This window comes from Macrobrachium rosenbergii, chromosome 13 (assembly GCF_040412425.1).
Source record: "Macrobrachium rosenbergii isolate ZJJX-2024 chromosome 13, ASM4041242v1, whole genome shotgun sequence".
Taxonomy (NCBI): Eukaryota; Metazoa; Arthropoda; class Malacostraca; order Decapoda; family Palaemonidae; genus Macrobrachium; species Macrobrachium rosenbergii.
This window is the reverse complement of record NC_089753.1, coordinates 10,196,217-10,214,870: the sequence shown is the minus strand read 5'-3', so window position 1 is coordinate 10,214,870 and position 18,654 is coordinate 10,196,217. Positions and strand designations below refer to the sequence as shown.

General features: G+C 36.0%; 1 protein-coding gene across 1 annotated transcript in view; it reads right to left on the bottom strand.

Annotated features, from left to right (window-relative positions):
- Positions 1-16,591, bottom strand: part of AP-2alpha (adaptor protein complex 2, subunit alpha) — a 110,220-nt gene extending 93,629 nt beyond the window's left edge. Inside the window, exon 1 of the mRNA XM_067114183.1 lies at positions 16,231-16,591. The gene's annotated coding sequence lies outside the window, so the exon portion shown is untranslated. The remainder of the gene's footprint in view (positions 1-16,230) is intronic.
- Between the last annotated feature and the right edge of the window lie 2,063 nt (positions 16,592-18,654).

Genomic DNA, 18,654 nt, shown 5'->3' with positions numbered 1-18,654 from the left:
ATCTCCTTCTAAAGCCACATTCTCCATTCGTATACAGGAGGATATGCATGAAAACACATGTCGTTAACATAAGACTAGAGAATCGTAATGCATACAAAGTCATTTTGTATAATACTAAACTATTATGGGCAAACAAGAGGAATAAATTCTACTGCAGATCAGGGACAGATAGATGTAAGTCAACAGAAGAAAATTAAAGGAGACCTAAAAATGTAAAAAGTGATAATACGAGTAAATAGTAAATACCTAAACAAATAAGAGTCGGGTAATATTGTAAAGAAAAGGAAATACTTAAACAAATAAGGGTGGAGTAATATCACAAAGAAAACAGTACAAAATGAATGAAGAACTAGCAACATTCCAGTATTTTTAAACTTGAGAAAAAACTTTCAAGTTTCTATGTCACAAGTTAAGAGGATGTAATCACGCAATAAATGAGAGAAAAATAAATTAAGAATTGCAAAACTACTGGTGAACATCGAATGTAGGTCTGTGTGCATAAAGGAGAAACATCGGTCACGAATGAATGGAGACTAACCAGGCTGCCAGCAGATTTTAAACAAAAATACTAACCCTAAACAGATTGCAATGGAGATATATATATATGTGTGTGTGTATAAACACACACACACACACACACACACACACACACACACACACACACACACACACACACATATATATATATATATATATATATATATATATATATATATATATATATATATATATATATATATATATATATATATATATATATATATATTCCACGAGGAAAACTAAAACCATCATCGGTCTAAAAATAGAAACTGGAACGTCAGCAACATATGAAATAAAACCGGAGACGGCCCACGGCATCGGCCTAGGTAGCAGGTAAACGGTTCACCTTTAAAGCATACAATCCCTTCCTTTCCTCACCAGCTTTGCTTTTGCCTACAAACAAGAAAAACAAATACAGTTGTACAATGCAGGACATCAGCTCAGTTACTATGATAAGAGCACGTATTCATACATGCAAATGCACAAACAACCATGTCTACGTTTATATGTGAAAATCAAAATATAGACACAAAATACAGATTTGAATGTGTATTGCGTAAGAGTGTTTGAGTCTGCTATATATCAAGTAGCGATATCTTTCACGGAGAAAACCTCTCAGAGTGAAAAAATACTACTACGACTACTGCTACTACTAGTACTACTATTGCTACTACTACTACTACTACTACTACTACTACTACTACTAATAATAATAATAATAATATAATAATAATAATAATATCTGATTTCAAAGCAACATGAAAACAATAACAAAAAACGCCCTCTTCCGAATGCCTCTCCGAATGAAAAAAGTGTAGAGTAGACGGTGTATGATGCAGGGTCTAAAGACCTTGGTATGACGACCAAGTGTGCTCGTCTTCGCAAGTGTGTAATTACCATTAGTTTCCTAATTCAGTGCACGGAAAGAAAGTCACGAAATAAGAGAGAAATGTAGCTAGTCAGACGTGGTAGAAAAATTCTGTTGAAGCTAAAAAGAAAGGAAGCTTACAAATGATATTACCTATCTCTCTTCATTATTCTTTTACAAGTGAATACGTGATATATATATATATATATATATATATATATATATATATATATATATATATATATATATATATATATATATATATATACACACACACACAAGATAATCAAGAGGAAAGCTAGAATGAAACATAACACTAATGTGAAATAGGTAGAGAAGACGAGCAAGAACTTTACAGAGAATAAGAAGTTGTTCTACACTGACATAAAAACTGAAAAGTTAAGGGAAAAACTAATGAGCCTCAGAATTAAGGATACAAATGGATATATGCTGTCTGAATGAGGAAGCAGTCGTGGATCGATGTTGTGAGTTTTTTAGATCTGTTGAATGCAGAGAACAGAGGAGAGACCAAGCTGAACAATACAAGAGTGAAAGAAATATACTCAGTCTGCCATGTCCTTAAAATTTTTACTTTTTACTCTATCGTCTTTCCCTCTACCCATCTGAATAACATTATTCCTCACACCGTTGGACTGTGGAACAGCCTCCCAGAGGATGTCGTGCAGTTGGAACTTCAGAACTTCAAGCGAAAATGCAATGCATTACTACCCTAATATTATTCCTCTTGCATTTTAATAAATTTTTATCTATTTATTATTTTTTTCTTTTTTTTAATAAGCGGAATCCCTTCTTTCTGTATTTCCCTTTACTTTCTCTGACTTCTTCTAACGAACACCATATTCTTTGGAAACTTGAATTTCAAGTCAATGGCCCCAAATGAAAAGGTTTCACCTACTGAATAATGATAATAATTCATTCAGTACCTTTCCTTTATCTAGACATACCTTAAAAACCATGGTCAGCCATTCAGTCACAATATCACCAATGTATTGTGGCATCTCACTTCCAACCCCATCCACTCTTCACGTTTTTCCATTCTCAAACCTCTAAATTTCCCCCTTACACCTTCAACAGTCACTTCCACATCTCAAAACGCACTCCGACCTTTTCATTTTTTTTTTTCTTGTACCATTCAACCTTGCCTTTCCTCTACCTTCCCCATCCAACACAGCCTCAGAACAGCCCTAGAACAGCTTTCGCTTCAGATGGCATTGCTTTATTCGCATTTTTTTTTTATCTTGAGATTTGTTTGTTAGCCTTTCTCTGCATTTCCTTACTAATACAACAATTTATTCCTCCTAGTTTCTTGCTCACCTTCCCCATTGTTTTTATTCCTGTTCATGGTCTTTACTTTATGCAACTGAACTTCAGTTAATCTCCCCTTTTACTTCACTAAACCTCTTAGTTCCTCTTCCCACCCATTACTGCTGTTTATTCCCTCTTTCTAACTTCATATACTTGCAAAGACATCCTTCCAACTCTTTGATACAATTCCAGAGTTCTACATACAACTCAGATGCCCCTTCCACCCTGATAGCGTTACCCTAGAAAGATTCAGTTGCTTTAAATACGTTTACAGCCCCATTTTCCTCCCATCCTCTGAAACTTAAGCCTATATCTACCTTAATTTCTACTGCAACCAAACAATGATAGTTTATACCTCCAGCCACTTCTCTTTTCAAATTACGTCAGTCAACTCTTTCTTCAAGCCACTCTGTACTAGCATAATATTTTCTCTTTTGACTAATATACATATAACAGTTTTCTTAGGACTCCATGTATTCCCAGTGATCATGCCTCTTTCCAAACATATTTCCACCCTGCTCTTTCTATTTTCATTTAGTCACACACACTTATATACCTACCATAAATTACATCCCTTAAACTGTTACCTAATTTTGCATTCAGGTCACCTAGGACAACCACCCTTTTATATTCTCCAAACCCAGCCAGGCACATATGCAGAGTCATCCATGGACATTCTATTTCGCTCTCATCCTTTTCAGTTCCTGGACCATATACTCATTATTACAACTTTTTCTTCTGTCCCTTCAATCTTACCCATACAAACCTCAAACAAACACTTTTGTAGTATTTCCTGATGCTACAAGCACTACCTCTTTCCAAGTCCTGTGTCTTTTGTATTTGCCAAACAACCAGTGTCGAGACACTGCACTTTCACCCTTATCTCATTCAACGAGAAAACATCTATTTTCCTCTCCTTAAACAAATCAGCTGTTACTATTCATTCTTGTTTGTAACCGCACACATCCAAAACCCACAGTATTAAAATGCAAGAATCCTGTTTATTTTTCTCTATACATCTTAAAATAGCGAAAACGGGGTTGCCACTAGACTCAGGATCTTGTGACATTTAAGGAGCATTTCCTCCCATCAAATGTCCACAACCATGTACTCGGAGCTCCTCTGCCTTGAGGTACATTAACTCTGTACCCTCAGACACTGGGATTCCTAAGGTAGTAATTTCCATGTTGTATCACTTAATACTGGCATCAGGTTGCGGTCCTCAGTAAACAGCATGACCTGACCTAAGTTGTTGCCATTAGCTTCATCCTAAGAGTTTCACACACACACATACATACATATATATATTATATATATATATATATATATATATATATATATATATATGTATATACATATATATATATATATATATATATATATATATATATATATATGTATGTATATACATATATATATATATATATATATATATATATATATATATGTATATATATATATATATATATATATATATATATATATATATATATATATATATATATATATATATATATAGAGAGAGAGAGAGAGAGAGAGAGAGAGAGAGAGAGCAATTTCATACTAGACACTTGGTTTACAGCGGAAGGCTGGCGCCTTCTGGCCTTACTCTTTCCAAGAAGGAAAGAATTATGGCGAAAAATATAAAATGGTGAAAAATATATACATGTTACAGCTTACGTATTGCTGCATTTTTGCTGTAAACACACATACATATACATAATATACATAAATATATATATATATATATATATATATATATATATATATATATATGTATATATATATATATATATACTGTATGTATATATATATATATATATATATATATATATATATATATATATATATATATATATATATATATATATATATATATATATATATATACTGTATGTATGTGTGTATATATATATATATATATATATATATATATATATATATATATATATATATATATATATATATATATATATATTTATATATATAGGAATATAAAATACATATATAGATTTTACGACACATCCACGACTGCTCTGAAAAGTCCAACAGCGTGGTTATCGATATATTCACGTTGTTTGTAGCCAACTATCATGTTTTTTCACCGTAAAATAAATAAAACTTCCCTTGCGATGGGTACAGTCGTTACGAGTTTACGTAAGTGAATTATCATGTTTATTTTTGTTATTATTTTTGGAATCTCCTCTCTCCTCCAAACAGCATTTCACAAAGTTTATTGATAAACACCCGCCTGAAACATTCTTTGTTATTTCTTCGTTCATTGTTTTAAACTGGCTTCTGTTTATTTTACGTCACTTAAAAAACTACTCAGGTACACAAAGGCTGAAAGACAATTATTCAGTTTTATGGTATATCCATGTCTGTAGTCATACATGCAACGCACATATGTATCCCCTATGAAGTAAGTGTTCTCTGCATCGTTAAGATTAAGTGCACTTGGAAAGGTTCGAGTGACAGTTAATCGATAACATATCAACGACTTCCCTCCAACGAGACAACGACCTCCCTACGACGAGAGAGAGAGAGAGAGAGAGAGAGAGAGAGAGAGAGAGAGAGAGAGAGAGAGAGAGAGAGAGAGAGAGAGAGACTAGTGACGTATGGGCGGGAACTGAAATGTCAGCTTTGATACAACGTCCTGTCTAAACAAGAAGATTGTGTTGAAATAAAAGAAGTCTTACGTTTTATGGTACTTGATCTCTCTGTGATCCAATGTCGCTTAAACCAAACCACAAAGGCTTAATGCAGGTTTTAGTAGCTACATTTGAAAGCCAGAGCTCTTGCTGGCATAAGGCCAGGTTTATCTAACAGCAGGACCAAGCTGAGAAAAGGGACAAGTGCTTACACTTTCATGGCGGAGTGAACAGAAACTATGTCAACGTTTTATTCAGAAATTAAAAATTCTTAAATGATTATTTATTTTTCTTGTCACCTTCACAAATGTAGACGAAAACTTTCCTGAAGTAGGCTGAGCTAGTAATTTAATCTCTCAAACTGATAGTTTGGCAAGTTTATTGTGGAGTTTTTAATATCATTAAAATATGAATTCAACAGACCAAGAAACGCTTTGTTTCTTTCTGACATCAGCAAGTCCTCAGTGCTGCTTTTCTCACAATTATTGATGATAAGCCAATGTTTGAGGACAAAAAATTAATGATGATTAGCAAACGAGTCCAAACGGGATGACTTTTGCAAAGAAACATACACGTCAAGAAGGGTGGCTATTCCGTTTAAGAGCGATTAACACGAAACGACCGGTTATGTAAAAAGCTGTGAACTTGATTCTATGAATATCTAATACTTGCCTTTCCAAGGAAGAAAAATATGATCCGTGATCAAATCAAGTTAAAGAAATTAAAGTAAAACAGAAGGCGCCTTTAATGCAGTATTGAGTCACCTTCTCACAATCACGAACACCCATAACTTTCCAGGATAATAAATGAGTTTTACTACAGAGGAAACTAAGACCTCTGATAATGATAATGGTCGAGTGGCATCATGGAACCTAAATTAAATATGACTGTTGAAGACCTGCAGACCGTAGTTAGCATTAAGTAATTTTATTTATGATGAAAAACCGTTCCGAAAACAATGGTCATCGACAAAACACTAATTTAAAACGAACCGGTGACGGGAATTCTCCAATTGAACTAAACTTTCAGGACGACGGTCAAGCAGGAAATACTTGCACGGTCTGAATCCTAATTACCGTTGTTGGGGAAACGGGAAAACACCACTGTCTGTAATTTTATCCAATAGACAAGAGCGCTCTGAGACAGCAAATCCCTGCCAGAGATGAACCTATCCACCCAAAGGGTCCTTATCCCAAAAAGTCTATCTGTCTCTCTCTCTCTCAAAATCACAAGTTGCCAGCCAAGAGAACCATCTTTTGTCAGATATAAAAATCCACACGTCACTTTGTGAGTGATCCTGCTACCAAACAGACGAATAAACAAACTACCACTTCTGGCAAACCCTGCTGGCCAAGTGATTATGGGAAGAGGGGCTTAAATAAAACAACTAACCCCGGCAACAGTTTTGACATTGCAAGTGGTGGCACAACTCCGGGGATTTTGCACAAGCCAGCATTATCGTCATGTTGAAACTCGCTTAATAATGGATGATGCAAAAAAGGACTTACCATAATAAAAGATATGCCGAGAACATGAATGAGAGAAAGAGACGTATGTAATAACGAGAGAGAGAGAGAGAGAGAGAGAGAGAGAGAGAGAGAGAGAGAGAGAGAGAGAGAGAGAGAGGAGGAAATGTATGCACTTAATAATGTACACGAAAAAAAGAGAAAAAAAATATGTATCAAATTAAGTGCAGAGCGACGGCGAGAGAGACAGACAGAAATTTGTATGAAGTTATCTACAGAGAGAGAGAGAGAGAGAGAGAGAGAGAGAGAGAGAGAGAGAGAGAGAGAGAGAGAGGAAATGTCGCGCCAAGAAGAAATGCCAGTAAATTAAGAAGGATGTTAGCAAAAGGCATTCTCTATTGTTAGATGAGCACGAACACGTCAGGTGGACGTTGAGGCACAATTCGCCCCACTTTTTGAGGCGAATTCCGAGGGCCAAAACGTCATGCCGCTCTTACGAACGCTCGAAATGAGAATGAGGAGGAGGAGGAACATCTTCGGCTGAAAGTCTGGGCGCAACATTAAAGTGGTAGGTCTTGTTATTAGCATTCTACACATCTCAAGGAAACAGGGAATACTCTACGGATAAATCTACCCAGTTTTCGGCAAAATGTTCCCTTATATCAATAATGCAATCTTTGCATGTTTGAAAAGGGTGAAAGAAATCAATATCAGGGTTCTTTTTAAACAAAGATTGATTATATATATATATATATATATATATATATATATATATATATATATATATATATATATAATTTAAAAGCCGGTGCCCGAGTTCGAATCTCCGGTCGGCCAGTGAAGAATTAGAGGAATTTATTTCTGGTGATAGAAATTCATTTCTCGGCGTAATGTGGTTCGGATTCCACAATAAGCTGTATGTCCCGTTGCTAGGTATCCAATTGGTTCTTAGCCACGTAAAATAAGTCTAATCCTTCGGGCCAGCACTAGGATAGCTGTTGATCAGCTCAGTGGTCTGGTTAAACTGAGGTAAACTTAGCTTTAAAAGCCGATGCAGTGATATAAGCGGCATGCTGGAAACTTTGTTGTCCCATCACAGTCCAATTGCGCTTTATATTTTGTTGCACTATCATTCAATCTGTCAATCATTATAATTCCTATTAACCCCAATAGGGAAGTTACGTTTAATATATGGGTTGACTGTCTGTTTGCAATTGTTTTTCTGTCTAGTGACACTATTGTGCAGAAGGTTATGAGTGGATTTTCAAGAAATTTTTCCCAGAGGTTGGCCTAATGATGAACACGAGCTGGTCACATTTTGGGAGAGATATCAATGCACTGTACCTTCTGACTTTATTGGATTCAAAAGTCAATTAGCAACTTAACCTTGGCTACAACTTTTAAGCTATATGAGGCAGACGTCATATCTGACACCCTTACTTCACTAATGAAGTGATGTACAGAGAGAGGTCAAGGTCATACTCAGAGATCAAAGGTCAAATAAGAATTTAACCTTGGATACAGCTTTTGAAGTACATACATTGTACCAGATAGACTCTGTTTGTCTTGCCTAATTCATTAAAGATGCCAATGTGTAGAGTGAGGTCAAGGTCAGCACCCTAATTGAAGGTCAAAGAGTGAATAAGAATTTTGTTCATATTTTTAGTTCAGTTTGTATGTCTGTTTATTAAACTGAATAGATTTTGGGAGAGATAGGAATGTAACTTTTGAGAGGTGAGACCTATTGGGGTGGATTGCTTGGCTTTGGCAGAGGTTTCCAGTCTCTTACTTATAAGATAATTTAACGAGAATACTAGGGCACATTTCGGGACTGTCGCAGACCTGTCTTAAATCACAGGTGGAAATTGGCACACGGTTAAGTTAAGAAATTGGATGGGTAAGAAGAATGAGGAAGCCAAAAGTAACAGATGAGAAGTAAATTGCAGAAAGTACTGCAGCTGGGGAGGGGGTTAGATGGGACGCTGCACTGCAATGAACTTTTAGTACTATCTACTGTGTGCCACACGAGGCAGATTGTCAGTGGCAACTCTATTATTTGCAGTAATCTACCAACAGACAAATAGTGCTCATGAACCGTTCCTTTAAGGATTCTATAACGTACAAATAACGCTCATGAACAGTTACTTCAGGAATTCTATGTTGTATAAATGATGCTTTAAAAATTTACTTTGAGGATTCTGTAATTTACAAATAACGCTCATAAACCGTTCCTTTAGGGATTCTATGATGTAAAAATAGCGCTCATGAGCTGGTACTTTGGGGATTTTATGATGTAAAAATAACGCTCATGAACCGTTACTTTGGGGATTCTATAATGTACAAATAATGCTCATGAAGCGTTACTTTAGGGTTAGTATGATGTAAAAATAACGCTCATGAACCGTTACTTTGGGGGTTCTATAATGTACAAATAATGCTCATGAAGCATTACTTTAGGCATTATTCATAAACCGTTACTTTATGGGTTCTATAATGTACAAATAATGCTCAAGAACCACTACTTTAGGTATATTCATAAACCATTACTTTATGGATTCTATAATGCACAAATAACGCTCAGTAACTGTTCCTTTAGGGATTCTATAGTGTACAAATAACATTCATACACCATTACTTTTGGGATTCTATAATGTACAAATAATGCTCATAAACTGTTACTTAGGTGATTCTAAAGTGCATAAATAACACTCATTAACTATTACTTTAGGGATTCTATGCGGTGCAAATAGCTGAGAAACTGTTACTAGAGAGATTCTACAATTTATACACAATGCTCACAGAGCCATTGCATGGGGGATCCTGGTAATGAACATATGACGCTCATAAACCGTTACTTTAGGGATTCTATATGATACAATTGACGCTCATAAACCGTTACTTGAGGGATTCTACATTATACAAATAACGCTCATAAACCATTACTTTATGGATTTCTATATTGTGCAAATAAAGCTCATAAACCGTTACTTTGGTGATTCTATAATATACACATAACACTCAAGAACCATTATTTGGGGGATTCTAGTAATGTAAACATAGCGCTCATAACCTATTAAATCATTACTTTAGGGATTCTATATTTGTACAAATAACGCTCATAAACCGTTACTTGGGTGATTCTAAAAGGCAAAAATAACGCTCATAAACCGTTACTTGGGTGATTCTAAAATTCAAAAATAACGCTCATAATCCGTTACTTGGGTGATTCTAAAATGCAAAAATACAGGTCATAAACCATTACTTTGGTGATTCTAAAATACAAAAACAATGCTCATAAACTGTTACTTTGGTGATTCTAAAATGCAAAAATAACGCTCATAAACCGTTACTTGGGTGATTCTAAAAGGCAAAAGTAATGCTCATAAACCGCTACTTGGGTGATTCTAAAATGCAAAAATAACGCTCATAACCGTTACGTGGCTGATTCTAAAATGCAAAAATTCTAAACTGTAAAAGTAATGCTCATAAACCATTACTTTGGTGATTCTAAAATGCAAAAATAACGCTCATAAACCGTTACCTGGGTGATTCTAAAAGGCTAAAGTAACGCTCATAAACCGTTACTTGGGTGATTCTAAAATGCAAAAATAACGCTCATAAACCGTTACTTGGGTGATTCTAAAATGCAAAAGTAATGCTCGTAAACCATTACTTGGATGATTCTAAAATGCAAAAATAACGCTCATAAACCGTTACTTGGGTGATTCTAAAAGGCAAAAATAACGCTCATAAACCGTTGCTTGGGTGATTCTAAAATGCAAAAATAACGCTCATAAACCATTACTTGGGTGATTCTAAAATGCAAAAATAACGCTCATAAACCATTACTTGGGTGATTCTAAAATGCAAAAATAAAGGTCATAAACCGTTAATTCCGTGATTCTAAAATGCAAGAGTAATGCTCGTAAACCGTTACTTTGGTGATTCTAAAATGCAAAAATAACGCTCGTAAACCGTTACTTGGATGCTCCTAAAAAGCAAAAATAACGCTCATAAACCGTTACAAAGGTGATTGTTAAATGCAAAAATAACAGAATCCACAACTCACATACAATGCTCATACACCATCATGTGAAAGATTCTACTGACGCAAAAATAACGCACATACGCCGTTGGCTTGACGGATTCAAGTGACGCACCAGTAAAAATATTCGTCAGTGCGGGAGGGGTTAACGCGCTGGCAATCAGACATCTGCTTTCGCAGGGGCGGCCGAAATACTACGTTCATTTATATGCATCTGGATATAAGGGCCGTGCGCACTCCCCTCTCTTTTATTCTTCCTACAGCCATAACGCTAATGCGTTATAGCTTGCTATAATCTGTTCTTTTTGACATATTTTTCTTTTTGCAGTGAGGATGTATTATTATTTCATAGGCGATGTTAATCATATTTAAGTCCCTGTAGAGTACTGACTGGACTGTTATTATTATTATTCGTTTTTTTTGTTTTTTGTCATATTCATAACAAATGTAAACAACTTCTGCTGGGCAGTTACAGTTTGTTACTACCCATTGTATTACCTCTGACATCAAAATGACTTTCGTCCCTTAGGGAATTCTCTCTTCAGAAGACGTCAGACCCTAAACTACCTATTGAAGGCTCTCTCTCTCTCTCTCTCTCTCTCACACACAGTTGCACAGCGGGGCCGTATCTTTCAACTGGAGGGCTTGTGTACTAATGACGTACCATTTGGACCCACTTTCCACCTCCATTATCGCTCTCTTTTGTGCTTTACTCGCTTTCCTTTCTTTCTTTCTTGTTTTTAGTCTTTCGCGGAATTTCATGACTTCTACGTAGCTGACTAACGGGAAATTGTTTTCCTTCTTTTTACGCTTGCGAGAATGTACAGACAGACGAACAAATTGAACTGGTACTCGTTTTTTTTTATTATTATTATTTACACAACCATTGTGACTGTTCTTCTAAGCAGTTAATAATGTATCTGGTTGTGAGTCGTTTGTAGTGGATCGCAGTACGGGTGGGGAAGGTCTCAAGCCAGACAATTCATCTATAAAAACACGCTTTTAACCAAAAATAAATTTGAAATATATATATATATATATATATATATATATATATATATATATATATATATATATATATATATATATATATATATATAGTATGTGTGGTGTGTGTGTGTGTAGTAGAGAGAGAGAGAGAGAGAGAGAGAGAGAGAGAGAGAGAGAGAGAGAGAGAGAGAGAGAGAGTTTATGTATGTGTCATTTTAACACTTGACAAAAATCAGTGGATGTGACCAATGGCCACCCCTCCCGTGACGAATCAAACTTTATTGAACTCATCAACATTATTTAAGCGAATTCACTGGTTCCTGCATGAATTTTCTCCTGTTTATTTCTCCCTACTTTAGACCCATTGACTTTAGGTGCTGATGTATAGGATTAAGTGCAATCTTCACACAAGCGGCAGTTGCCAAAGCTCGTTTTCTTCAGTGTTGTCTAGTGTCTCAGCAGCATCATTCATTTTTCCTTATTCTTCTTATTTATTACTTTTCAGAAATTTAGGCTAAAGACCAAGCGCCTGGACCTATGAGATCATTTAGCGCTGAGAGGGAAATTGAGAGGAAAATGTTTCAAAGGTGCTACAAGAGGAAAACCTCGCAGTTGCACTATGAAACAATTGTTGTGAGAGAGTGGAAAGACAGTAGGAAGAAAATATGAACGGAGGTACAGTGAATGGAATGAAAGGGTCGGTAGCAGCTAATGGCCGGAGGAACGCTGCCAAGAACCTTAAGCGATGCCCACAATGCACCACATGAGGTACACTGACGGCTCTACCCGCTACGGAATTAAACACTATTGAAAATCTGTTTTCAATACCACAGTCCAATTTCGAACAGGTGAAAGTGCTTTGAACGTGACCCAACAGAAACTTTCTATCAAAACTCTCGCAGCTAACAACATGAACTATACTTCCCCTCCATGTGCACAGTTTGTGTCGATAGACCATGTCGCATTTCTTTCTCTGAGAGAACCAGGATGAAATCTCTGCTATCTCAATCAATCGAACGATTCGTCACCATATCATTCATAAGAACCATTCGTATATATATATATATATATATATATATATATATATATATATATATATATATATATATATATATATATATATATAAGTCTCCGTACACAAGCATGGGGTGAAATAATAGGGCTTTACGCGCTGCCTGAGAGCAAGAACTCGTGCTGGTAAAAGGCCACCGGAATCTACAACGAGGGAAGAGGGCTGATGTTACTGAAATTTGCAAAAGACCATATTTGTTTGTTTTTTTTTTTTGGTGCAAGTGGCCCTATAGCCAGGAGGAGCGGAACTCTGTCCACGTGTCTAGCGTCGATAAGACGAGACCTTTTATCAAGAACTTCCAGAGATAATTCGAACTCGAGATTCGTTACTTAGGGCATCAGTCTAGTGTACCATCACGGGACCGTATGCATGGTCGGACAGGGGAGGGGGGGAATGGGGTAGAGGGTAGCAGGCGCTGCTGATAATAAGCCTTCTAAGAGTGAATGAAGCAGCTGATTTCGTCAAAGTTTTCTGCACAGGATGCTCATCCTTGATTCAGCCATTCAAAGAAGAAAGTGGTGGTGAATAGTCGTGCTTCGTTTTCTTTGAGTCACCCTTATTTGGTTCAGGCCTCCCTGAGAGAGACAAAAATTCATAAAGACAGAGATTCCTAACTTCCAAAAAGTCAATCGTTAAACCTATCTCAAAAGAAAGGATAGGTATGGGTATTAGGGAAGACAAGGGCGAGAATGAAATTCCGCAGTCTGCCAGCAGAGAGAATTTATCTCTCATACGAGCGAGTAATCTTCAGATTGCTGCTCCGCGTGAGAAATGCGAGATGTAGTATCTAAGCAGGTGTAACTGTCTAGAAGAAAGAGGGGAGGTTGGGGCGGGGGGGGGGGGGGAATCACATAACAACGTCCACAAAACAATTTTAGGAATGGTCTTACATCAGTACGGTATTCCTGCTAAATATGTAGATGAATTGAAACCATACATGAATGAAGTTGAATGCAAAGTTAATGCTCGTGGAGTCTCGTCAATTGAATTTGCAATAAATAATGGGGTACTACGGGAAAGGATATTTCACCTTAACTGTTTACCTTTCTCATGGATTTTATAAGGAAAAGGCAAATGAAAAAAATAGGCAGGATGAATTTTTATTTGGGACCCAAACAGGAAAAAACTTTAATTGCATGCGGAAGAGAGATTTTACATTAGTCAAGCACGATTAGCGTTGCTGTTCCAACTACGTCTAGTAAAGATCTGACTTTCTATACAGCCATAAAGTCATGAATCGTGGTAGGACACTGACACTACTAAAAAGATTTTCTCGATTTCACAATGGAGATTTTAGCACTTTATATTCAACCCCGGCCCCCTTCCCCATTTTCACCCAATGGCTTACTTAGACTGTCTTAAGGATCAGTTAGCTTGTTTATGGGTTTATCAAACTATAAGAGTTTAACGCCAACGACAATTTTCTTACTTCATCATCACAAAAATTTTGATGGCATCCATTTTCGTTACTGAGTAGTATTTCATGTTTAATTGGCGGATTTTATGGTACTAGTATTCTTAGCTTTTTGTTTTCGTAAGACGTCTTTGTGTTAATATCATTTAAATGTTCAGTGTCAACTTTACATCAGTGCAATTTCTAGAAGCTATGAGATACTAACTCAATCACTCATACTTGTCGGCAGCAACCTACACCCTCAAAAACATATTTTTTCCTACCCTTGGATCGAGTGTATAACACACACACACACACACACACACACACACACACACACACACATATATATATATATATATATATATATATATATATATATATATATATATATATATATATATATATATATTGTAAACAGGTCAAATAGCTGGAAGCTTCATAGTAACTATCAAGGGGGCATCCAAGAAAAGGCAGCACGTAAATAAAAACAACAGTTTATTTTGTCGACGGCGTTTCGCAATATCTCATTGCATCTTCAAGGCTGTAATGTACAATAAAATATAACTCAAAATCTTATAAAAAACACAAAAAATAAAATAGCAATTTAAAATTCACTATACAGACAGACATGACCTACCTAAACACATTTTGGCCTCAACTTTTACTTACCCTCTTTCTTTTTTAGATGTTTCAGTTTCTCTTTTAACTCAGTTTAGGTGGGGCATGTCCGTCTTTATGGTGATTTTTAAGTTGTTATTTTATTTATGTGTTTTTTTATAAGAATTTAAGTTATATTTTATTGTCAATTACAGCCTTGAAGATGCAATGAGATATTGCGAAACGCCGTCGGCAAAGTAAACTGTTGTTTTTATATTCGTGCTGCCTTTTCCTGGATATCCCCTTGATAGTTACAGTATACTGTGTGCGCGAGCACGCATCTTACACCGATCTCGGTATGTTGTGCTTGCTGGTTAGGGTTGTAAATCTTAATGAAAAATACAATAGTCAAATGAAATCCCCATCTATGAATCCACATCTATGAAACATCACAGACGAAATACAATATAAACCTTTTTTCTTGAATAAATATTCATCCTGTTTTCTATTCCTTACTCGGTTATTATTTTTATACTCGACCGTCATAGCAATGCGCTTATGAATGACTGAATAATCAAGAAATTTATGCTACAAAGTCCATTACTGGGAGCTTTGTGTCAGCGCTTATAAGTGAGGAGTTAAAACAATTAGAGTAGGGTAAACAGACTCCGAGACATGGATCTCAGGGTGAAACGAGTAGAAAGCCCTAAAGTTTCGCAAAAAAAAAAAATATAGTTTGAGAAGTTGGTCAGCCCGATGGAAGAAAAGAAGCTAGAAGGGAGATAACGTAAAAGGTTAAAACTTGGATGCAGTTAGGGTCCGAGGGACACCAGCAACTCAGCAAACATCCTTTAGTATGTTTACGGTGCACCATGGTAGGTAGTACATCAACGCCGCTAGCCCTCTAGTCTTTACGAAAATTTCGTGATTGCTGTTGTCATTTTGACGGTGTTTGATAATAAATGAAATGTTTATCATTCGGAGGCGGAATTTTTACTCAGTCTCAAACCTTTCTTATGTATTTTTTTCTACTGACACTTTACCATTCGTTTTAAGAGACGTAGGGACAAAGCAGTGAGACACTCATTCGAAGACAAGACGTACCCGCGCCGACATACTTTAGACCTTGATAAAAAGTAGCCTAACAAAAACAACACAGCTGCCTGTTCGTACGTACGGTAGGCCGGAGGACCTCCGTTATAAACACGCACCAGATCGTAGGTAATTTTAATAATTATTCGTTTTTACCGCACGTTAACTTCAAAGGACAAAAGCTTACCTTGCTTGATGGATAGAAACCCAAGTTGGGTTACTGCCACTGAGCTTTCCAAGACTTCAGAATATTAGACACCGCATTCCCTGTTTACCGAGATGGCAGTCTGTTCTTTTCTCCAGTGACTACTAAATAGCCTTTCATATCCGTGATCGTGCACGAAATGCCTATGCCGATCGTAATCTAATCGGAGGTACGGCAACAGGCCTGCGTCGCAGTACGTGTTACAGCTAGATTTTCACTGCCTGTTCTAAATCACGACATATGTTAAACTACTGTGTAATTCGTCTACTTCTAAACAAATAAAATCAAAATTACATTGTTTCTGTGTTTAACCTTTTGGATATGATTACCGTTGAACTGTCACGTGCGGTCAACCGCCAATGCTGCTTTGTTTATGTTTCTTCTTTCGTTTCACGTTTGCTAGAAAAGAACGCAAGTTGTATGCTACCATAAAGCAATCATTCATGTGTTACTTCGGAATTAATTTTTAGATAATTTTCCCAAAGTGACGTATTCCTTCATTTCCTTATCTTGGGCGCTTTTTTTTTATCATTGTTGCATACGTTCAATAAGATTTATTGGTCTTACTCTGGACGTAAGTTAATTCGCCATAATTCCGACGTGTATAGCCTAAGTTAGATGGAAGTAGTTTAGTTAAGCCATTGTGTATTATATCTTTTTAACGCTTTCCCGTCCCCTGAAGATTGATAATTAGTTCAACCACGAGAAGTTTCATCCAGATTGTCAGTTTTCATCATCGTTGGTAGTTTGTTTTAGGTTGTTCAGAGGCAGGTGATGGACACCGTGCATATGCACATCGAAGGATGGTAGCTTTATCCATTGAATCCCACATCCTCTTGGCTTGCCATCTATTGACTAACTAATTGCTCTAGCTTGAGTTAGAATAAATTAGCTTTCCCTTCTACCATAATAGCTCTGCCCTTGGATGTAATTGGCCGGCTAAAGAGATAATCATCTTATTATGGTTGCCATATCATGACAATCGATAGAGGAGTGTGGTTAGGCGAAAACACACGAATGAAAGCAGTTGCAAAGAATGACACCAAGCATTAACGCACCCCCAACCCCGACATTTTTATGAGTGCCACATGACTTAAATAACTCATGTCCCTTCAAAAGCAGTCAGGCAGGCCATTAGGTAGTGTTAAACACTCACTGAGAATTTTATTACTTAGAACTTGTGTAAGAAATGTTACAATTCGTTGTGTATTTGTAATTAGCTGCATTGCAGTAGGATAAGTCATAAAAAATCACAAATCCAGAGGCTAGTGTTTACCTTCATACTTACTGTATTTACTTATGAAAACATTACTTGAGTGGCTCTCCTCCCCCCAAACGTATGTATAACGATTTTCTGTGGGGTCTCCTTCAGGCGTTAGTAGTAATTTTAAGACGTTTATGTTTTACTCAGGAGATTTGCTGATGAATTTTTAATATTTATAATTTGCTATATATCTTACCTAATTAACATGTTTATTTACAGTAACTGTCGTCATAAACAGTTGCCATATTTGGAATTATTGTAGTGCTGTATTAGTGTACTGTACCTTGCTATTAAAAATGGTAGCACTATAAAATTTGTAGTTTCGTCGTATAGTAAGCATAGTAATGTATCAGTGTATTTAAATTTTCAATTACTTCGTATATATAAAATATATCGAGTACACTGTCAACATGACTTGTCTATAGCCTCAGTATTCCTTTAATGTTGATAAATGTAGATAAAAAAATTAACCAACGTTAAAAATGATCCTGTGCCCCGGCTCGCTGCCTTAATTGAAAATAGCTACGAGTATAATAAACGAAACTAATGTTAGGTATATAAATCATTTGTACCCATGCAGCCTGTGCTGTGAAAAATTGCAGTGATATGCTCTGCTGCACAATGACTGGCATACACGGCATTAAATTATATAACACCCTGAAAAGGCAATACATAAGTGTTGCGTTTGCAAAATATGTATCTATTACATTGGCAAATATTTTTTCACAATAAAAGTATAAGAATTTCATATTCTGGTTAGCTTCAGCTTGTCATTTTGACCATTTTATGTTAAATATTGCACTTTTAACACTATATAATAAATTGAAATATGCTGATGAGTACTGATGAGAATCAGTACTTGGCATAAATTTGCATTAAATTATTTATAATTAAAAAAATATATCACATTTCGAATGGTTTGAGAAACATTTATAAATTCCTAACGCTCATTATTTTATTTTTGTTACAGGAGTAGATGTGAAAGCTAACTTGACCCAGTCTTTTCAAATAGATATCACTAAGCAAATGCAACAAATGACTGATTGGTGGGCCATAGTCAAGGTGTTACGCCCCACATCAGAAGTACATATTAATGCCCGTTGAATTTTACATTGTGAGATTATTATATTAATGCCTACATA